The sequence below is a fragment of the Rhinatrema bivittatum genome, chromosome 9 (genome assembly GCF_901001135.1).
Source record: "Rhinatrema bivittatum chromosome 9, aRhiBiv1.1, whole genome shotgun sequence".
Taxonomy (NCBI): domain Eukaryota; kingdom Metazoa; phylum Chordata; class Amphibia; order Gymnophiona; family Rhinatrematidae; genus Rhinatrema; species Rhinatrema bivittatum.
This window is the reverse complement of record NC_042623.1, coordinates 244166639-244190022: the sequence shown is the minus strand read 5'-3', so window position 1 is coordinate 244190022 and position 23384 is coordinate 244166639. Positions and strand designations below refer to the sequence as shown.

At 46.4% G+C, this 23384-nt stretch overlaps 1 protein-coding gene across 14 annotated transcripts in view; it reads right to left on the bottom strand.

Annotated features, from left to right (window-relative positions):
* Positions 1-10233, bottom strand: part of TBL1XR1 (transducin beta like 1 X-linked receptor 1) — an 854914-nt gene extending 844681 nt beyond the window's left edge. For 12 of the 14 annotated variants that reach the window (XM_029616816.1, XM_029616819.1, XM_029616820.1 and 9 more), the window contains exon 1: positions 9997-10233. The gene's annotated coding sequence lies outside the window, so the exon portion shown is untranslated. Of the gene's footprint in view, positions 1-890; positions 908-9996 lie in introns of those variants that run through there. The other 2 variants (XM_029616829.1, XM_029616818.1) reach the window with 2 other exon arrangements.
* Positions 10234-23384: the final 13151 nt, after the last annotated feature.

The following is a 23384-nucleotide window of genomic DNA, read 5'->3' as shown; positions in this document are numbered from 1 at the left end:
GGCGCTCAGCACCGGGCGCCTATGAACGGGCGCTCTGCACCGGGCGCCTATCAACGGGCGCCTATGGCGCGGTGACGAACCAGGGCAGAAGGCGACGGCGAGCAGGCAGGCAGGCAAAATGGCGACCCCCTTGGCGGGTTGCCACGTAGGCAGACTCTGCTACTCCTCGCTTCCTCGGAGACCAAGTAAAGATGTACGCCTTACCTTGTCTTCGGCGCTTACCTTGTCTGCGGGGGGAGAGGGTAAGTACCGTCACCGCCGCGCTCGGGGAAGTGCACCCGCTGCCTCTAGGCCGCGCCCGAACTCGTCTCGCTCGGGGGCCAAGTCCACGCCGGGACCGAGGCTGCCTATGCCGCGCCCGAGCCCTTCTCACTTGGGGGCTAGGTCCCTGCCGCGAACCGGCCACCGGACCGAGGCTCTTACCTCCGAGGGACCACGGAAATCACCTCGGAAAACTCAACTGGGGGAGGGACCGAATGGTATCACCGCAGGAGTGCGGGGCTCGTCTTCAAGTAGGTTTCTTCTAAGAATTTAGTCGTTAGAATTTGGAAAAACGCTCAGCGAGCGTGAGGTAGCTCCAAACTGCTTTGGAGACGGAAATTACTGAATTGCTGCACTTCCTGCGGGGGTATATGTACCCGTGCTGACGTCAGATCCGTCTCCAACTGCTAGCACGAGCACACTATACCCACTTGTTGTGAGTCTGTCTGCTACACGCTAGGAAATCTGGATTTACTGCTTGCTACAATTGCTTCCTCTTTTTTTCACTGATTGTTTATAGAGTTATAAATAGTTATTTTGATTTGATATATGTTGTTCACAATTTTCTATGTCTTTTTTCACTATAGTTGGGTCATTACTGTGTCTGAGCTTTACCACCGATTTTTTACCGATGCTCGTTGCTCCGCATGGTTGTCACACCAGATCCTTTTTAGAGATGTCTTCCTTATGCTAGAAACCAAAATTATATTTTTTAATATTTTCACCTTGGGGAATCTTTTATTATTATTCTGTTTTTCAGTGTTTTTGCGGGTATCACTTATCTACTTTTACATTTCATAGATCTGTCTGTTCCCATATTGTTGAAGATCTTTTTGATCTCCTGTTTTGCCCCTCCCGATGCAGCCAGTGTGAAACATGGCCATGTCGGGGGACCATCAATGTTATATCAATTTATTGTTCTACTGCTTTCAAATGAAAGACATGTCTGCCTGGATAATTACGTTGAGTGAATAAAAACTTTCTACTCCAGTATGGCTTGTATGCCTGTAGATGGTTCACCTGACCTGACCTGACACACCCCTACCTTAGTTGGTGGCCCATTATGCTCCAGATTACGAATACAATTAGACTTCCAAACTGAGTACTTTTGATAGTGTACATAACTGAATTTAGAAATTATACCAAGATCTTACCAACTGAAAATTAAAGATGAAATTTCTGTTAGAAACATCAGGCCATCTGGCTTGCTCACTTACAGGCAGATACAGTAAGGACGCGTAAGAAAGAGTGCGGCAGTGCCGGGCGCACCCTCATTTGCCGCGCGCACAATTTGGTTCACATACCGCTCGATACAGTATTCAAATGAGACGCAAATGCAAGCGACATCCAAAGCGTGTCCATGAAGCGGTAGGCGTGCGCAATCCATTTTACTGTATAGAGCGGTATACAGCGCCTATACAGTATCCTGGGTGCGCTAGTACCTGTCATTTGAAATGTCATTCCACCAGGAAAGTGGATGGTTCTCCTACAGACCCGCTGCCTTGAGCGCCCGGCTGGACATCCAAGCCGGACGTCCGAGGTCGCAGCTTGGACGTCCAGCCTGGGCGCAGGCCCATGAACGTCTGTCGGCATTGAAGCAAGTACCACACACTAGTTACTCACAAAATACTCTCTCTTCATGTGCAGCACCAGCTTCTTCTCCAGTTCCAGGGACTGACCGCACAGGCTGGAGCATGGACTGGCCTGCGACAGGCCGGTGCCATCAGCCTCAGGGTCGCCCGGGGCCCCGTAGCGCGAGTCCGAGTAGCTGGAGCGAGGGCAGACGTGCCGCTGGTCAAAGCCCATGCCGATACCGCTGTACCAGTTGCTACTGGGCTTGCTGCCGCTGTCGTAGCCGGTCAGGGTGCGGCATACATTCATGCATCTTCCCGCTGCCTTGAGCGCCCGCCTGGACGTCCAAGTCGGGAGCTCAAGGCAGCGGGAAGGCGCATGACAGTGGCAGCAAGTCGGGCGCTCAGGTCACGGCGTGCGTTCATGCGCCTTCCCGCTGCCTTGAGCGCCTGCCTCGACATCCAAGTTGGGCGCTCAAGGCAGCGGGAAGGTGCATGAACGCATGCCGTGACCTGAACGCCTGGCTGGACATCCGAGGTCATGGCATAGGGTGTGCAGGGATAGGGCCTGATACAGGAGCTCATGCCCACTCCAAGTCAGCGGCGACAAGGAGCCCAGACCCACGAGAAGGCCAGAGGAGCCCACGGAAACGGTGTCCGTTCTTCCCTACGGAACCGAAGTACTCCGAGGTTAAGCGCGGTGGTGCCAGGTTGGGTAACTTTTTTCCCCCTTGTGCGACAAGAATTTTTTTCTGTGGATTGGGTTGGTTTGGGACTGGGCGGCTAAGTTCACCACACTAAAGCCACACTAACGCCAGGGTCAGGGTAGGCGGTAAATTTGCAGGTTAAAGACGCCGCAAAATAGCTGGTTAAAAAGGTGATAACCTGGGCGCACGTTACTGTATCGGAGGGAATAGCTAATCTGATCATTAACATATCATATACATGCGACAGGCGGAAAGGTATACGCGATTTCAGTAAGCGGTAAGGACGCGTAAAACCGGATACTGAATCGCAGGTTAGACATACGCGTCCAAAATGTGCGTACAAAGCGGGTTAAAAACAGGGTAACCGCGGCCGTGCTTTACTGTATCGGCCTGTTAGCGATTAGCCATTGGTTCGACATACGCTACCTGTGCTTGATAATGGCATTAATATTCAATCTCTAAAGACACATTCTGAGATTCATAAGAGTAAAGTAGACAGTGAAGGCTACTGGTTTTCTTCATAAAGTGCTGCTACACCACTGAAAGAATCTTTACCTTATCGGCCATTTGAAATTATACTTACAATGCAGCTTCCAGAGCACAGGTGAATGAAGAAATAAAGAGCAACACACTATATACATACACTTTCAGGCCGATCTAGTAAAGTGCACTCAGCTGAGGGCACTTTTTACTCACAGTTGGACACACAGTTTGGATGCATGTCCACTACCCCTTATTGTATAAGGAGTTTAGTGCGTCCAAAACACAAGTCCGAACCACCCCCCCCGAAACTAATAGCACTTATCACATGCAAATGCATGTTGATGAGGCTATTAGTTATCTGCTCTGGATACAGAAAAAAAAAATGTGCGCCCGATCCGCACATTTTACGCTCAGAAATTAGTGCCTGTCCAAGGGCAGACAATTTCTGAGAGGGCCGAAAGTGTATACAGAAAAGCAGAAAATACAACTTTTCTGTACATCCTCAGACTTAATATCATGGCGATATTAAGTCGAAGGAACCAAAAGGTTTAAAAAAAGAGAGCTGGTGAGTCAGTCTCTCTTCTATCTATTCACTCCATTCACTTGGTTGCCACTCCACCACACACACACCCCAAGTTTGGTTAAAGCTCTTAAATAAATATTGATATAGCTCCTGGATTCCTTGCTCAGTGTTTAAATCTCTTACCAATCAATCAGCTCTTGAATCAGTTGCCTCGCAATAAGGCAATCATACTGCCAACCCAGTAGTTCAGACAGACACAATCTCTCAGATATACACAAACACAATCTCAGTCTCTGATAAGACACACATTCTGCTGTTTTGCTGCTGTTCATGTGCTTACTCAGTGAGTGTCACCTGCCCTAGCACTGCTGCATGGTGTAAAGTTGTTGCTTGCTGCCAGCCCTTCCTCAGCATGCAGCATCACGCTCCCTTCCTGGTATTCCCACTCTCCAGCACTGGTTCCCAGCCAGCTGCCTGTCTCTGCTTAACCCAGCCACCTCAGACAGAAGCCTTACTTACACTGTACAGGCACTTCCCTCCATTTCTCTGTGGCTTGCCCCCATTTCTCCAAATCTCTTCCCACCCTCATATTCCCAACTGTGCTAGACAGTTTGCTGCTTTTACAGTTATGGTTCTCTGGGCATTCCTCTGCCAACCTACCTATATACCAGGGAAAGGGGGGGGGGGGGGGGTTGCCAGCTTCTTCTGGGGTTAAAAAAATAAAATTTAGCCATGGCCAAGACTGCAGGCATATCTGCAGCAGCCAAGACTGGGGATAGCCACTGACCTCAAGCTGAACAGCTCCAGATGAAATCCTGATTTCCCACAAGGAGCCAGTGCAGCCAGGGCCGGTGCAAGAGTTAAGCACCCTAAGTGAACCTTATAGTCTTGCACCCCCACCTGCCCCACCCACAGACAAAAAAAGTTATGCATTTAGAACAGATTTTATGAGAAAAAGGACATTCAAAGTAGTCTTCTGAGGTAAACATATTTACATCAAAATGTATACATGTATATTATATTTACAAACTCGCTGCTGCTGTACTGTGAACCACAAAACCATTTAAAAAAAAAAGATACTTGGAGCCTATATGGAAGGTGGCCAACTCCAGTCCTCGAGAGCCACAAACAGGCAAGGCTTTGGGGATATCCACAATGAATATGCATGAGACAGATCTGCATACAATGGCAGCAGTACATGCAGATTTCTCTCATGCATAGTCATTGTGGATACCCTGAAATCCTGACCTGTTTGTGGGTCTCGAGGACCGGAGCTGGCTACCCTGCCATATGGTATTAAGCCTACTGTAACAAATGTTGGCTGTGGGCTTGGCCCTCAGAAAGCCTTCAGTAAACTGAATTACATAGCAAAATAGCACCAACTGCCAGCAAAAAGTAACAATCCTACCTATGAAAAAGGTAGCACTGCAAACATACCTGGCCCCAAAACACCAATAAATTTCCTATTAGGAAAACAAAACAAGCTGTTAAAAGATTGTGACATAGAAACTACATGCTACTGAATACTTCACCTCAGTGACATATGCAGAACACTGACAGACCCTCGAGAAATACAAAATTAAAAAAAAAAAAAAGACCATGAAGTATAAATAGAAATGTGCATACAAATTCTGAACTAGAAACTGCAACAAACCAGATTGTGTGCAGTGCAACAATGGAAAAACAGAAACATCTTTCTTCATAAAACATCAAATAAAATAAAAAAATATAAAACAGTAAAATCCAAGTAAAACTACATATTTCAAAAACCAGTTGATGAAAAGAATATCCAATAATATAAAACTCAAAAAATGTTAAAAATGTTCAATACCATTAAAATATTTCAAAACAGACACAAACACCCAATAGTTGAAGCCAATAAAGATTAAAAAAGGCTGCTGCTCTCAACACCTGGGAACTTTTCATTCCAAATACCCTGAGATTGTTGGGGTGGAAGACTTTCTCCTTTTGCTCTCATATACACACACACAAAACGCAACCAACACTCACTTAAACAGCGGAGGAGTAGCCTAGTAGTTAGAGAAGTGAACTAGGGAAACCAGATTTCAAATCCCACTGCCGCTCCTTGTGACCTTGGGCAAGTCACTCTACCCTCAGATAATAACAAACTGGAGGATTTAATAGCGAAATGATCACCCGCGGGGGGGGGGGGGGGGGGGGGGGGGAGGCAATAGTGAGCAGGCAGCCGCATCACAAAAGTGCATTTTCGCCTGCCGCGGTTGCAGACACGCTGCACACTATCACCCCCATAGCACCAATGAAATAGTGTAGCTATTTCTGGCGCTAATGCAGGCGATAATGTGTGATACATTATCGCCCACAGCACTACAAGCAATAATACCCTAATGCACGCAGTAACGGCCCATCGCGATTTGAAAAATGACCCCCTTAGATCGTAAGCCCTTTGGGGATAGGGAAATACCTACAATACCTTAATGTAATCTGCTTTAAGTGGTGAAAAGCGGAATATAAATAAATGTTCTGTAAATGTGTACTGACACATTCACAGACTCTCGCTCAGACAAAAATGCTCACTAGCTCACTCACACACTCTCATTGATTTATACACAGGCTCACTGAATCACACTCATCACTCCCTCAAGAATGCAGATGCGGCAGCAGCCACCTGTGAATTTAAAAAAAGTATTTTTACTCACAGATGCGGCAGCAGCCACCTGTGAATTTAAAAAAAGTATTTTTACTCACATTATTGGTTAGGGGGGGTCCAGGCATGCCCCAAGATAACAGGGTCTCAGTGGGCTAACTTTTGCTGCGGGAGGAGATATCCCTTGGCTAAGGAAGGGGCAGGCTATAAAATCCAGAAACCTTTTTCTGGCCACAGTCCAAAGATGACAGGGGGAGGGGGAGTAGGCCACAGCAAAAGAGCAGATGTTACAAACCTTTAGGCAGCAGAGGAGCAGCACATGAGGCACAGAGTGCACGGCAAGGCAGTTGTGGGAGGCCTACTGGCAACCTCCTGCTGGAAGAGGCAGTGCCAGTAAAGAGTGGCAACTAGTGTTTCCTGCATCCACAGCTGTAGGGAGTCCAAGATAGTAGCAGAAGGACCAGGGTGTTGCCACCACAAAAAATGACCAAGGGACTGGATTGGTCACAGTGGCTCCATAAGCATGGGGCTACTGTGATCAACATCAATCAAGTTGCCCAAAGCCTGATTGGTATTTATTTATTTATTTATTTACTTACATCTTTTCTATACCGTCGTTAAAAAGGGGTCCGTCACAACGGTTTACAATAGAGCACAAAATAAGGATTCTGAGAATTAATAATTTACCCACGTGCCATAATTTTGTTTCGGTACATAGTTTTCTAAATGAAAAAAACTTTGATTTGTGATGTAATACTGTCCAGGAGTTATCAGTTTAAAAACAATTCTAACTTTATACGTGTCAACTTCTCTTCTGGTGAAGAACGAGAAGGTAGAGTAGAAACAGATATAAATATGGCTACATACTTTATTTGTTCACCCCTATCACTTTGCCTGCCTCACTGTTTCCCCTTCTCTGTTTGGTAGGCTTGCTTGAAAAGCCAGGTTTTTAAGCCTTTTCTGAATGTTTTGTTGTCTTTTTGCAACCTTAACTCAAGTGGCATGGTGTTCCACTGTGTGGGTCCTGCCAAGGATAATGCTCTCTCTCTTACCTGAGTTAGTCTTGCTGTCTTAATTGATGGGATAGTAAGGAGTGCTTTATTCGCTGATCTAAGGTTTCTGTTTGGTACGTGTACACGGAGGGCTGTGTTAAGCCATTCCGCTTTTTCGTTATGTATTAATTTATGTATGATGCAAAGTGTTTTGTATTGTATTCTCTGCTCAACAGGTAACCAGTGTAACTCAGCTAGGGTTTCGGTGATGTGGTCTCTCTTATTTTTGCCTGTCAAAATTCTTGCAGCTGTGTTTTGTAAAATTTGTAGTGGTCTGAGTGAGGTGTATGGTAATCCTAGTAGTAGCGCATTACAGTAGTCTGTGCTTGCAAAAATCAATGCTTGTAGGATTGATCGAAAGTTCTTTGACGTTAGAAGTGGTTTGAGTCTTCTGAGTACCATAAGTTTGGCATATCCTTCTCTAACTTTTAAGGATATATGTTGTTTTAAGCTTAGTTCGGTGTCAATTATAACTCCTAGGTTCCGTACTCTCTCTGCTAGTTCTATCTTTTGGTTGTTTTTGAGTGTGATAGTGTTTTGAATGATCTCTGTCCTTTTGCGTTGTAGATGTAAGAATTCTGTTTTCTCTATGTTGATTACTAGCTCCATTTGATTTAGTAATTGTTTAGTAATTGGTAGTCCTGCCCAGGGACTGGCTTTTTAACTATAAACTCTAAAATGAACCATACCCAATCAGAAGCAATGTTTTCCCTGCACAAGTGGACACAGCAATAGCTTCCAAGGCCTATGCTGTGTCCACTTACTTTTCTAGACCCTAGCACGCCATGCTATCATCATTTTGGTACCACTCTACACTGAAACCATCCATCCCTACAAAGGAAAATGAGGCGCAAGTGAGTGAAAGACACGAAGGTAGCTAACCTGACGAATTATGGGGTAGATTTTCAAAGGGGTACGCGCGTACGATATGCGCGTACCCCCCGAGAACCTACCCCAAACCCCCCCTGCGCGCGCCGAGCCTATTTTGCATAGGCTCGGTGGCGCGCGCAAGCCCCAGGACGCGCGTAAGTCCCGGGGCGTGCATGGAGGGGCGTGTCGGGGGGCATGCCGCGGGTGATGCAGCGTTTTGGGGGCGGGCCCGGGGGCATGGCGCCGGCCCGGGGGCGTGGTAGAGGCCTCCGGACCAGCCCCTGGGTTGGGGGATGGCGCGCGTAAATCTGCCAACAAAGGTGGGGGGGGGGTTTAGATAGGGCCGGAAGGGTGGGTTAGGTAGGGGAAGGGAGGGGAAGCGGAGGGAACAGGCAGCGCGCGCTGGGCTCGGCACGCGCAAGTTGCACAAAAGTGCACCCCCCCTTTCACGTGCCGACCCTGGATTTTATAAGATACGCACGTATCTTATAAAATCCAGCGTACTTTTGTTCACGCCTGGTGCACAAACAAAAGTACGCCCGCGCGTACATTTATAAAATCTACCCCTATGTTAATACCATCCACTGCAAATCCTTAACATAAGGGTAAATTCACTTGCATTCATGATTTTCAGCATATCAACACTGTATTAAAGTATTACGTCCAGCCACTATAACTTTAATAAGCATTCTTAACAGAAATTGACAACACAATGTTTTCAATATTTTTGGGACCAAAATCTATTTTTAACGGAATAAAAAACTACCATATCACCTAACAGCCTGATGCTTTTAAAAGTAAGACAGGAAAAATAAAAGATTTGTATGTACATCCACTTATTTACAGTGTGGCCTTAGCTCACCAAAACATGCTCCCATCTGCAGCTCGCCAAGAACTTATTTAAAAAGAAAACACCGAAACTATCACAATTTTAAAGGCGACAGAAGTTGAACTCAATTCATTCATTTAGGAAAACCTAAATTTATACAGCTCCTTTAACATGCATATGGCAAGCCCCGCCTGGGCGTGAGGCCTAGCAGAGCATTCTTGGTACCTGGAGTACATAAACATCTACAAAAAGCGACAGCGTCTGCATCTATAAACATTATAGAGATATGAACAGACCCAGAAAGATAAATTGTTCCTATAGTAGACGGTAAGCCTACAATGAAGTGTGCTTGCTGTGAAAGGAGGAAAGAGAGAAAAAAAAAAAACCACCAACATGAAAAGTGAGGACAGCGACTCCCCTCCCCCTTCCCAGTGTGTGCTGAAGCCGAAGCAGATTTCCCTTCTGTTACAACCCCGTGCTCTCTCTCTCTCTCTCTATTCGTGCCAACCATTCCCCAAATCCGAGAAATAAAAAAACACGGGGTCCCTGCAGATACCTAAGAGAGGAAAAACGTCTTCTTAAAACAAAAAACAAAAAAAAAGAGACATTTACTTGTACACGAATTATTCTAAAAATAGGCGAAAGGGAGCTACTGAAGGCTTCTTGTTGCAAAGCTCCTGCCCCCATCCCCCACCCCCTCCCCCTCTCCGTTTACTTACATTACACGTGAATCCCACACCAGCAATATATATATACACACACACAACAAAACACCTCGTTTTAAGGCGCGTGTAAACGCAAAGATTATAAACATATGACCCAGAAACATATAGATATGGGGGGGGGGGGAGGGGGAACGCTTCCGAAATGGCCGAGGGAGGATGAAGAACAAGAATTAAAAGACCTCTCACACCGCCCATCCCCCACCAGCAGCACCATCACTGCCACACGACGAGCCCCCCCCCCCACCTCGTAATAACAGCACACACACGCCTCCCAGAAACGCTCGTGTCAAAAAAAAAAAAAACATTTATTATTTTTAGCATTTGCAAGTGAACAGCGCGGGCAGCTTACCTTTGAAACTGTGGCTCAGTGCGCCTTCCTCCCAGAGCAGGCAGAATCCAGACCCCCCCACCCCCTCCTCCTTCTATGTTTACGTCAAAAAACGCTGTAATAATATTCAGTTATAACCCGGGCTGGAGCTGTTAGAAGGGGGGAGGGGAGAACGGGGAAACCCAAAGACCGAGAAGTCCAAGCGGTAGAAAAGGGAAAGAAAAAAAAAAAAAAAAAAAAGCAAAAAACCGCATATATATGTGTGTGTGTGTGTGCGCGCGCGCGTGTGATTAGATTGAAAAAGGAATTGAGGCAGAATGTAAAAGCTGTTACTAAGAGGGAAGGAAAAGAAAAAAAAAAAAAAAAGCCCAAACGGTTCAGAGCAGCCAACGGCTCTCAGACACTCAGCGCGCGGGCAGGGTGACCGGCCAGGCGCAAAGGAGGCGGCAAGGCTGCAACGAGGAGAATAAAAAAAAAAAACACAGAAACTTTCTGCCTCCCCAGTACTGGATATCCCTGCTTTAGACTGGGGGGGGGGGGGATCAGTTATCCGGGGTGCAGGGAGAAATGTTCGAAGAGTCCAGCCAGCTTCCATTTTTTTAAACAGCTTGTGGGGCTAGCGCAAGTACTGCTGCAGTACTGGGGCGGGGGGGGGTAGGTGTTTCAAGAACTGCCCCCCCCCCCACAACTCTTCCCGCGTGTTTATACGTTTAATTTGCTCACCTAAGCCCTCCATAGGGCTCCAGAGTGGAAGCAGGGAAGTGCTGCAGGCCGGTAAAGCGCCTTACCTCTGGCCTACCTGAAACCAGCAATAAATGCTTTATACCCTCCCTCACTCCAGGAGAGAGGGGGCGCCAGCATAGCCATTTGACTAGGGCCTACAATGTTCAAGGAACCTACTTTTGTTGGGCAACATTTAAAAAAAAAAAAAAAAAGCTAAATATATCTATTTCTAACATGTTTAAATATATATATCCACCTTCCACTCTCCCCTCTACTTTCCCCGCTCCTCCCTCCTTCTCAGCTCTCCTCTCTCCTCCTCCCCTTTCTCCCTCACTAGCCTGCCTGCACTTCTTAGTCTTTTTCCATTGTACATATGTATATATTTGCAAACGTTGCTATAATATAATTTAATGCAAACTTTCCCATGTTATCTCCCACCCCCTTTTAATACCTTGTTCGCATGTTTTAATCGTTCAATGTAAAGCGCCATGCCTAGCGCCAGTTTATGTTACAATGTGAACCGATATGATATCCTGGATGAATGTCGGTATATAAAAATTTTAAATAAATAAATAAATAAAAATTGCAATTGTAATTGAAGAATTTGCTAACAAAAAAGCTCATAAAGCCTTCTTAAATAAATACAAATTATTTGGGAAATTCAGAAAACAATTTCTCTTATTAAGTATCACATCAGAACCTTACATAGGGGCCTACTCTTCTTACAGGTCAATCCAGTAACGAGCGGTAGGAAGAGCTGCGTTAGTGCCTGGCGCACCCGCGGTTGCCGCACGCACAGTGCAGCTCACCTACCGCTCGATCCTGTATGTAAATAGCTTGCAAATGCAAGCTGCGTCTAAGAAGCGTCCGTGAAGCGTTAGGCCCGCCCAACCCGTTTTACCGTATAGAGCGCTATACAGTAACCTGGGTGCGCAGGCCTAACGCTTCACAGACACGCTGGTACCTGTCATTTCAAATGACATTTGAAATGACAGGTACCAGGAAGTGGCCAGTTCTCCGACGCTCGGGATTGTCAGCCCTCACTCCCCTCCTCCCGAAGCAAGCAACGAAAGCGGAAAAAAGCGAGAAAAAAAAAAGTAGCCCCCCTCCGGAGACGGACATCGGCGAGGACGACCGCGGCTCCCCTCCCCTGCCTCCAGCTGCCCCTGTGCGTGCAATTGGGCCGCTCAAGACGTGACGTCACATGCCGTGACGCCAAACGTCGTGACGTCACGCCTTGAGCGGCCCAATTGCACGCACAGGGGCCGCTTTCGCCCGTGCAGGCGTCCATCTTCGTGGGCAGCTGGAGGCAGGGAAGCCGCGGTCATCCTCGCCGATGTCCGTCTCCGGAGGGGGGCTGCAAAAAAAGTAAGTCGCTTCGTCGCTTTTGCACTGCCAGTCCTCTCTCCCCTCCTCCCGGATCAAGGCTGCTTTTCGCGCCTGCCTCGGGAGGAGGGGAGAGAGGACTGGCAATCCCGAGCGTAGGATTGCCCGTCCTCTCTCCCCTCTCTCTCTTGCAACTTTTTTTTTTTTCGCTTTTTCGCTTTTTTTTGCTTTTGTTGCTTCGGGAGGAGGGGAGAGGACTGGGGCTGCCGCGGAGACCAGCACCCATGGACACGGCCAGGGCAGGTGAGCGGGGGCTGGGGGAAAGTTTGCCGCCTACCCTTACCCCTGCCTCTAACGCAGGGGTAAGGGTAGGCGGTATGTTAGCAGGTTAAACGCGTGGCAAAACGGCAGGGTAAAAAAGCGATAGTCGGGGGGGCGCGTGTTACTGGATGGTAATGAATAGCTAATTCGATCGTTTACATGTAATATACATGCCGCGTGTGGAAGGGGTTACCCGGGGATTTAAGGACGCGGTAAGAGTAGGTTAAAGGGGATTGTGGATCGCAGGAAGGGCTAACGCGGCCGGAAAGTGAGTAGAAAGCGGGTTAGGAGCGGGGTAAAAGCAGCCGCACTTTACTGGATTGACCTGTTAGCTGGCACAGGTCTAATTCCTGCTCTCTCCAGCCCTGCCCTCCCTCACCTCTGAGCACGCTACTTTCTATCACAGTATTCCCCTCCCCCTTTTTCTGCTGGTTCTCTCATTTGATTTCTGCACTGTTCTGTTTGGGTTCACTTTAAAAATATTTGTGTATCCCGCACCCTCTATAGTTCAGGCAGGGTAACAATGTTACAAACATAAAAGCAGAACAATACTATTAAGGTTGCCAACTTTTCCACAGACCAGGACTGGACACTTGAGTACTCTGGGGTGGGGGAAGAGGAATCACAAGGAGGTCTGTTTGTTTCCCCCTCATTTGCATTCATTTGCATACATTTCAGATCATCCGCCTTGATCTCATACAGCCCGATCCAGTAAAGTCCGTGGGAGAGCGGACTAACGCCCGCTCTCCCGGCGCGCGCACCGGCCCCTCGCTGGTGCGAGCGATCCAGTATTTAAATTAGGCGACGCGGTGCAAACGAGGAAAAGGAGGCGCTAGGGACACTAGCGCGTCCCTAGCGCCTCCTTTTGGCCTGGAGCGGCGGCTGTCAGCGGGTTTGACAGCCGACGCTCAATTTTGCCGGCGTCGGTTCTCGAGCCCGCTGACAGCCACGGGCTCGGAAACCGGACGCCGGCAAAATTGAGCGTCCGGTTTTCGGCCAGACAGCCGCGGGCCGAATTCAAAATTTTTTTTTTTTTTTTTTTACTTTTTTTACTTTTGGGGACCTCCGACTTAATATCGCTATGATATTAAGTCGGAGGGTGCACAGAAAAGCAGTTTTTACTGCTTTTCTGTGCACTTCCCTGGCGCCGGAAGAAATTAGCGCCGACCTTTGGGCGGCGCTAATTTCTTAGAGTAAAATGTGCGGCTTGGCTGCACATTTTACTTACTGGATCGCTCGGGAATACCTAATAGGGCCATCAACATGCATTTGCATGTTGAGGGCGCTATTAGGTGCCGCGGGTGGGCCGCGTGTTTTCCTCCCCTTACTGAATAAGGGGTAAGGGAAAACACGCGTCCAGAGCAGGGTGACAGTGCGCTCCAACGGAGCACACTTTACTGGATCGACCTGATAGTATCAGGCCTACTGTAACATGCACTGTTTGTGGGCTTGGCCCTCAGACAGCCATGAATAAATTAAATTACTATTACAAATGATGAATTTCCCAAACAGTAACCTGATGAACTGCCAGCACTCAAACAGTAACAACTTTAGTCAAAAAAGGCAACACTGCAAATATTACAGGAGACCATAAAACACCAATACACTTCCTATTATGGAAAAAGAACAAACCAAGCTGCAATAGATTTCTACACAGAAGCTATATGTTAGCATGCTAGCTACCTCACTTCATTCACACATGCAGAGTCAGACACTTGCCAAAAACAGAATAGACCATGGTATAAATAAAAACATCTGACAAGAACTGAACTGGAAACACAACTCTTCATGCAGTGCAATAATGGAAAAACAGAAACATTACAATTTCTCATAAAATAACTAATAAATCAAGAAATATAAGATATCAATTGTGATAGTAAAACCATATTAATAAATAGAATAAATAATTCAAAATATCTGATGAACAGAACCTCTAATATTTAAAAGCTCATTTAAACTTACAAACTTTATAAAATTCCCCAAGCACCAATAAAATATTTAAAAACAGCAAACTACCGTAATCAAATAATAGTTAAGGATGTAAAAACCTCCAACTCTCTATACCTGGGAACTTTTTATTTTCAATCATTCTGAGATTGTCATGGATTACTGGGGAGTGGAGGGAGGTGAGGGGGATGCACAAACTTTCTTTTCTCATATACACACGCGTTTGTTCTCTCATACACATACTACCTCTCTCTCAATGGATGCACTGACACACAGGCTTGCTCTATCACAGTTCGTCACCCTAGCCCTCACAGGCTCCCTCTGTCCTTCTCTTAAACGCTCACCCTTACACAGGCTCCCTCTCTCGCACACACACATGCACCCTCAGATAGGCTCCATCTTTTTCTGGCAAATACACACTCACACAGGCTCCTTCTCTCTTTTGCACACACCTCTGTACATAGGCTCTCTCTCTCACTCATACACACCCTTCACATGGGTTCCCTCTCTCACACACACCCCCTCAAAAAATCACTCGCTCACACACCCTCACTCAGGCACAACGGCTCTAAATCACACACACACACACACACTCCTGTCACTGTGCCTGTCATTCGGTGCATGCACAAACGCATTCGCAGGCCGCCTCAACGTCATTAGCTGCTTATTGCTCCTCGGCTGCGGCCTACCTCGTCTTCAGCCATGAGCAGGATGGGGCTCCACTCATGGCCCATTGGTGCCTCCTTCTACTTCGCGGCATTCTGCTCGCGGAACACCCAGGGCCTCCTCCATCTTCAGCCGTGAACGGGATGAGCTCCGTTCGCGGCCCACTGGGGCTTCCCTATTCTTCAGCTGCGAATGGTATGGGCTCTGTTCGCAGTGCACCTGGCACCTCCCCCATCTTCAGCCGCCAACGGGATTGACTCCATGCGCGGCCCACTGGGGCCTCTTCCGACTTCAGCCACAAACATCTTCACCCTTTGCTCGACTGGGTTTTACAGTGTCTGGTTACCGTTTGTAACCGGACACTGTACAACAGGCTGGGCTGTCTGGTCCAAAACCAGGCGGTTGGTCACCCTAAATATCATCCTTAAAACAACATAAGAGATTAGCAACAACATAAAAAAAATCATCTCAAACATTGATCTGTCTTATGTCAATATTCAAATCAGTGCTACTTTAGCTGTTAAACTTTAGCTTAACCTTTAGAAATGGCGCTGGAAGTTTGGGTCAGGCCCATGAACCTGCCTGTGGAGTGCCTGGCTGAAGGATGCTGAGCTAACTGTGGTTGTTATAGAGAAGGCACTTTTGAAAAGATATGTTTTTAAGGCTGTTTTGAAAACATTTTTGTTTGTCAGAAGCGGTAGGTGTTGTGGGAGGGGGTTCCAGAACAAAGGTCAGCAAGTGAGAAAGGCAATTGCACATAGAGAAGGGATTTCCAGTAGAGATTGTGAGGTTGATCGGAGAGCTCTGGTTGGTATATAAAGTTTAAGGGTATTGCTGATCTTTGGTGAGTTGACCTGATGTAATAAATTATAAACTAGCATTGCAAGTTTATATTGAAGCCAAAATTCAATTGGAAGCCAGTGTAAGGCTTCTAATGCAGAGGTAATTTGCTCATTTTTCCATGTATTGATGAGTAGCCTTGCGGTGGTGTTTTGGATTTATCTGGAGCGGTGGTGTATGGAAGACTTTACAGCAGGAGTCAGATTTTCAGGATATCCCCAATTAATATACATGAGATATATTTGCATGCACTGCCTTGTGGATATCCTGAAAACCTAACTGGTTGGGGGTCTCCCAGGACAGGTTTGGGAACCTCTACTTCAGATCACAACCCACCTTGGATTGCTTTTCTTTTCTTTTCCCCTCGCCTATCAGCAACTGAGTCTACAGCTGCTCAGGTGCTGGCTGCATTTAATTCATTAAATCCTTGCTTTCTGTTTTGAGTTTAGCTTCCCCTGACCTGCTCAGCCTGTGAGAGCAATGAATAAAGTCTTCTTTTCCTTCACCCCCAGAATTAACCCTCTGAAACAAGAGTAAAGGAGAGGGCAGAGAAAAAAGGAGAATGAGCACTAGGAAATCTTTCCCCTCCTCATCTCAGTTTTCCCTAGTTTTTCCCCTCCCTTCATTGATATTGGCTCTAAGTGCCTTAACCCTTTTTTAGTTTACCTTCCCTCATTAATATTTCACTCCCTTTTTTTGGAGGAGGGGGAGTCATTTCTTTCTCCAAATTAATTCCCCCTTCCCCATTAAGGATGGCTGAACTGGACTCCTGCATGCCCTCCACCTCACGCCAGAGCAAGTGGCCATGTCAGGGGCTCTAACTGCATAAGCCACCTCCGCATATAGGGCCTAGGCTGCCACACAACCAAACGAACCCCCTCAGCCTCGCCTTCCCCATGCACGCAGCCTTAGTAGGCTGTGAAAATACCCCTGGCGCCCTTCCGGTCCATGCCACGGGAGATCCTCTACCTGCCGGTGATCCACACCGTGCACCCTCTCGTCTTCTCCTCCTGCCCCGATATGCCCTGGTGCGAAGTGCTGGGGAGGAGGGTCCCCATTGGGAGTCATTCTATCAGGACTGACTCCCAGGTGTATCGGGGACCACAGATATATATGCATGGTGCTGTGGCCACCAGTAAGCTTGTGGCCTGCTTCACCCAGCTAGCCTCTTTTTGTCCCTTCTGCCGTCAGCAGGAGGACCTTTTCTGCACTGGGCTGAGGTGTTCCAACTCGCCGCTTTCTTTTCTTTTCTTAAGATCCCTTTTCTTAGGTTTCTGATTAAATTTCATTTTCCCACCTCTTCCTGTATGAGCGAGTGATCACTAAGGGCCACAGCCAAGAAGGCGGTGTGGTGGACCGGGGGGGGAGGGGGACAGGCTGGCTGGCTGGGAAGAGTCCCTAAGAGCCTGGGCTTTCTTCAAGACCATGGTGCGTGCCCATATAAAAGCAGAGTACTTCTGCGTAGGGTCCTCCAGCAGGGTGGAAGAGTTTGCCCGCCGATGGACAGGGGGCGGGGTGATCCTCTCCCCTCCCCTCTCCTCCTTCCTGAGAATCTATACAGGCTGCACATTTAGGCCCGTTAAGTCTGTACGGGGGTCGTGCGGCATCCTCGCCCATCAGACCATGAGCCTTGGGCAAGCAAAAGCAACTCCAGCACCTCCCTTGCCAGGGTGGCGGCAGCCTTCCCTCCCCCACCCCCTTTTCTTTTGTGTTTTTTTTTCTCACTGCTCACCACCCAGGACTGTGCAGGAAAGACATGGCGGGCCTCTGCAGGCCATAAGTCGATAGGCTCATTTGCGTTTCTTTGCTCTGAGTCATTCATGCCAGGTCCACTAGGTGCCTGGCCTCAGTGGAGCCAATTCTAGTGACCCTTGAAGAAGGTCCAGGCTTTGTTTCAGCTTGGTATCTTCATTCGGAGACACTGAAAAAGTGCCTGAGCCTCCAAAAGGGGCAGGAGGGGGCCGCCTCTGGTGTCCCCTACCCCCCCCCCCCCCTTACTGGCTTAAATAGAGCAAACACAGCCAAACAAATGGAGCCAGGCTGGAACCTGGGCGAGGAGGACCATTTGGTGCTATAGATGTAACTACCCTTCTGTTACTGCATCCAGGAGAAAATATCCAGTTTCTAGAGGGGAGAAGAGGGCAAAGGCAAGCCAAGCATCTTATAGACAGACTACAAGGGCTTGCAAGAAGAAGCAAAGCCTTGAGTGTATGTTTTGTTTTGTTTAAGCGTAAAAATGTTTCTTCTAATTCAGCAAAAGAAGTGAGATTCGGGTGATTGTTCAGCTGTAAAAAGATAAGCCCTGCTGCTATTTCCAAAAAAAATAAAATAAAATAAAACAAACAAAAAATAAAAACAGGGGTGGGTAAGAGTATGGGGCAAGGGGGTGGCCTGCTTGTTACAGCGGTTGCTACCCCCAATTGAGCTGGATGTCACTTGGATGCAGATACAGAGCTGCTCTCTAAATTGGGTGGAGGGGAATTAGGGCTGGAGGGTACTGGAAGCCAATAGTAACAGGTGGGAGAGAGAAAAAGGGGAAAAAAAATGGATAAAGTGCGTAGCTTGCTGGGCAGACTTGATGGGCCGTTTGGTCTTCTTCTGCCGTCATTTCTATGTTTCTATGTTTCAGATCTGGGGTTCCAGTTTGGCTTCCCCAAGCACCAGGAAATTTAATTTTTAATTGTTTATGTTACCAGCATTTTCTTTTCTTATGTAAGGTAAAGTATTCACTGAGCTATAGAGCTAAAAAAAAAAGGGGGAGGAATAGAACATGTAGATTTGGATGCAAGGCAGTCCAGTCATGAAAAGGGTTGCAGTAGCTTTGAGGCCCAGCAAAGTGTTTTCTGTGTCCCTGGCCTGGCATTCAACAGCTTCCCCAAACTGTGGAGATCAATTGAGTAAACAGGAGTAGAAATAAAACTGCTGATGCTGAGAAACCTGTGAATTCAAAATCAAATTTGATATTTTCTGTAGGTTCAGCTTTTTAAGGCCATGTTTCGAATTTGCAAAAAAAAAAAAAAACCAACTAACCCAGTTACAAGCCAAGTTAGAACCGCCCATGAAACTAAAACTCATAATTACACAATAATGAAAAAGTTCTAGCACTGGGAATTCTAACATACAACCTATGTGAAATGCAGTGAATGACTGAACAAACCCAAACAGGTTTGCTGCTTTTGGCATTAAGCCACCCACAGGTAGGGCGTGGCCTAGTAAAAAAGCACTGATCTATGTCAGATGGTAAATATGTGCAGGTCTTTGTCAGTTATGTAACAAACCACAGCGATGAGTACAGTATCTGGATAATGCACCCTTTTGCCTTTTCCTAATCTATTACATTTGAATACTGATCCTTCATGTCAAGACAGGCACATTGTAAATTGCATTAACAGGATATATTCTGTGCTTAGCCTTGGCTTTGACATATGTTATTGTACTTATGATCTTTTTTTTTTTTCTTATGAACAGTTCGCTGTGATCTCCCTGTACAGTTCAGGATGTTCGCATCTGAAGGCACCAGTCAGCTCCATGGGTGCCGGATTTAAGATTATGGCTCCCATAGGCCAAGAGTTTTGCTACCAGATGTCAGAGCAGCAGCAAGAGTCCTAGGTTTTTGGTACCTGTAGAATTTAGTATGTTCAGCACATGCCTATATTCCTAGGCTAGAATCCGGCCTTGTGGCTGCTGTGGGAATTTGAGCAGCCCAGGTATCAAATCTATCTCTCTTGTCAATCTTTCTTCTCAGGTGCCACGAGTACAGCAGATTGAAGAAGTGAGGCAGATATGATATTGGGATAATCAAGCTTGCACAGCGCCCACCAAGCTGGCATCTATAATGGATGAAGTTGTTAGTGTGACATTAGAGTGTCCTGAGCTGCAAGGCCTCCTGTAGCTTAATTACCCTGGTAAGTGCTTGCATCATTAGTAGGGAATTCTGCTCTGTGGTTACCATTCTAATGACAGGTTCTCCCTCCATTTATTGAATTTTAAACAGGGTGAGCCTGATAAATATGAGCAGCCTAGGGATCTTTTTCCCCCACAGTCAGCAGTTCTATAGCATATTTAATGTAGCTAGGATGGGGTTCTGGTCACAGAGCATGTTCTTCCTGTATTGTTCAGTAAGTAAGCCTTTTACACTAACAGCTTGAATGTAAATAGGCACGGTGCACTTAGAGACATCCTGGCTCGGTCCACATTGCAAATTTAGTCTCGTCATTCCCTAGACTGGCTTAATTAAACTAGGAACTATTTTTTTTTTTCTTAAAATGGATCAGCTTCAAAACAGGCAGCCTCGTGGTTCTTCAGACCTATGCTGTGGACTGTCCTCCAAACTAGAGCTTTGCCACTGCTGCTTTAAAAAAAAAAAAAAAATCTAGTCACACTGTTTTGAAATATATATGTGGTACAGTAAAAAGAAAATCAAACATGGCACTGTTTTTTCGATCAAATAAAATAAGGAGCAGTCAAAACATATTAAATCATGGTGAAAAACTTATAAAGAAATAAAACTATATAAAGGGTGCCAGCAAGCTGGGAGAATGGGCAAGACCACCTAAAAAGTGGCAGCCCGGATCTCTCTATCATTCACCCACATAAAATAGCAATGTGAGCAGTATTTTTATCCATTTTTGAAAGCACTTTCTCTTATGCACATAAAACAAGCCTATAGGCAATTGCTCAGGAAAATCAACGTGACATAAGAGACATAAAACCCCATCAGATGGTATTTCAGATCTCCTGCATCGGGGGGAGGGATTTATCTTAAGCAAGGAACTCTTCCTGGTGAGATGCTCTGTCCAGATCAATCAGTCGGACAGAGATAAGTCCCCCTGATGCAGGACATCCGAAACACCAGCTGGCATTGGGGGTTTGTGTCTCTTATGTCATGTTGATTTTCCTGAGCATTTGCCTATAGGCTTGTTATGTGTATAAGAAAAAGTGCTTTAAAAAAACTGATAAAAATACTGTTCACATTGCTAATTATGGTAAATTATATGTGGGTGAGTGATAGAGAGGTCCAGGCTATCACCTTTTCGGTGGTCTTGCATATTCGCCAGGCTTGCTGACACCCTTTATACAGTATTATTTCCTTATAAGTTTTTTGAAACGATTTAATATGTTTCGACTGCCCCTTATTTTGTTTGATATATTATATTCGAGGACAGCATTCTGTGGGATTGTTATAGCACTGGTTTTTTTTTTACTTCATAAAACCCAAAATCAAATGAAAAACATTGCTACTGAAGTTATTGGTATGACTGTAAACAGTGGAAAATAATATCATCATTGTAGGTACGCCTTTTTGACAAAAGAGGATTCATGTCTTATCCCATATGGGATGCTGTCTTATTAATGGTGTGCAGGGGATGCAGGTACTTTGTGTAGTGAGCTGAGTAATTATTAGCTGTTTACAGGTTCAGTAAATTTAACCCCTAATCTTACTTCAAACTGGTCGGTCACGCAAGCTGACTGACATGGTTCTTCTGTGTGCACTACAGTTAATTCAAGGCTGTTGACTCCATTAAATCAGCATTCAGGCTTACTGTGCTAGCTTTTTAAAAAATGTAAATTATCGGGCACCAAATTCTTATGTATATGGTTTGTGGTAGGTGACATTTGAATAAAAATGTTCATACATGAATTACCCAAGTTTCCAGTGTAAACCATTTCTCTGCTTTAATATCGCTTCCACCCTGCCTGTCGTGGGCAGCTAAAACAGAACTCTGAAAGTTTCCAGAATGGGGAATTAAAACAAATATACTTTTTCAATATGCCTCTGCCAGCTCTGGTCCTGCCAATAGTGTATTTGCAAACTACCAGATTGTCCTAGAAATACAGAACAGGTTGTTCTACATTATTTCCCTGTAGGAGCGTACAGGGAAGGACATCCCAGAACATCACGTGGCCTTATAACCTTTCCAACATCTTCTACCAATGGGACTAAAGATGATGAAGGCAATTTTAAAAATATATAAGTAATTTTGTTAGGGTTTTGTTGCGTTTGGCAGTCTGCGAGCTGCTCCCATGAGCCGCTATACTCACCTCCCAGCAGAACCTCTCATCGGCTCCTGGTGCGGCCTGATTTTCTGGTCTCTTTGCAACATAGCACTGCAGGCCAGTGCAATAGGTCACTGCTGATAGCTCCCGCAGGTAAGATGCTGCCGACACCGCCTGGCCCCACCCTCCTAGGGTGCGGCTCATGCCTGATGTTAGTTTTAAAGGGCCCATGGCGGGAAAGAGCTGGAGGCGCCTCTTGATGACCATCCTCTCAGTCCCATAAAAGGCCCCTGCAGATTCTCTACCAAGGCCTAGGCAACAGGTCTCCCTACTCTTCAGTAATGCGAGTTGCTCCGGCGTTCCGTGCCTTCAGTTCTTCAGCCCAGCTTCTGGGTCCTCAGTTCATCAGCCCAGCATCCGTGTCTTCAGTTCTTCAGCCCAGCTTCTGGGTCCTCAGTTCATCAGCCCAGCATCCGTGTCTTCAGTTCTTCAGCCCAGCTTCTGGGTCCTCAGTTCATCAGCCCAGCATCCGTGCCTTCAGTTCTTCAGCCCAGCTTCTGGGTCCTCAGTTCATCAGCCCAGCGTCCGTGTCTTCAGTTCTTCAATTCTCCAATCTGTCTTCCCTACCTGCCCGCCTATTCTGCTCCTTGCCTCCCTGCCCTGCCTATCCGTCTCTCCATTCCCTTCGAATGGATACCTGATATTGATCTCGGCCTGACCTCGAAATACACCTGATCATTGCCTGTCACTGATCACCACTCACCTCTGGGGTTCTCCTGATTGCCCCCTGCCACCGACCTTTGCCTGCTACCGGATACACCTTGCCTATGCCTACTCTGACCCAGCTAACTCAATGGATCTCTCCACCTTCAACAGAGGCCCCCACCTAAGACCTGCTGGCCCTGGCACCCAAAGGCTCAACCCAAGAGGAAAGTGGGCCGCTAAAAGTAAAGTTCCAGTTGGGCCTCTGCCTCATCCAGGTCTGCCTGCTGATGGTGGGGACCTGCAGGGCTCTTCCCTGCAGGTTGCATCAACCCTACCTCGGTCTAAGGGTCCGCAACAGTTTGTTTTTTTTCCAAAACTACCTATTCTGAGTGCTTTTCAGGCTTCATTCTTTTCTTTCCATGGCAAGGATGAGTTTGAAGGCAGCAAAACATGTCAATGAACTTCATTGTAAACAACATGTGAAAGTTGTACTTTAAAACCTGCATCTCTTAAAAACAGGAAGTAAAACACATTTTTCTTGCAGAAAACGTTTGGGACCAGATGAAAATGATCTTCTGAGCAATCTTCTTATAATACGTTTATGTACATGCCTCCACTCCTGTTAGTAAATAAGGTTGCACCAGAAATGGTAGAATTTTGAGACATGAATAATAAAACCACTCTTCTAACCCTGCAGTGCAAATGGTAACATTCCTGTGGATTGCCCTTTTAATTAAAAGGAAGGCATTTTCAGGGTTCTAATAAACACTAGGGACGTGCTTTCATTTCAAACTGTTTTACTTTCTATCGTTTTTTTGTGCGCACTATCTGTAAATAATGCATACAGGTTCCTCTGACAAGCCTCATAACATGGGGGTCCAATC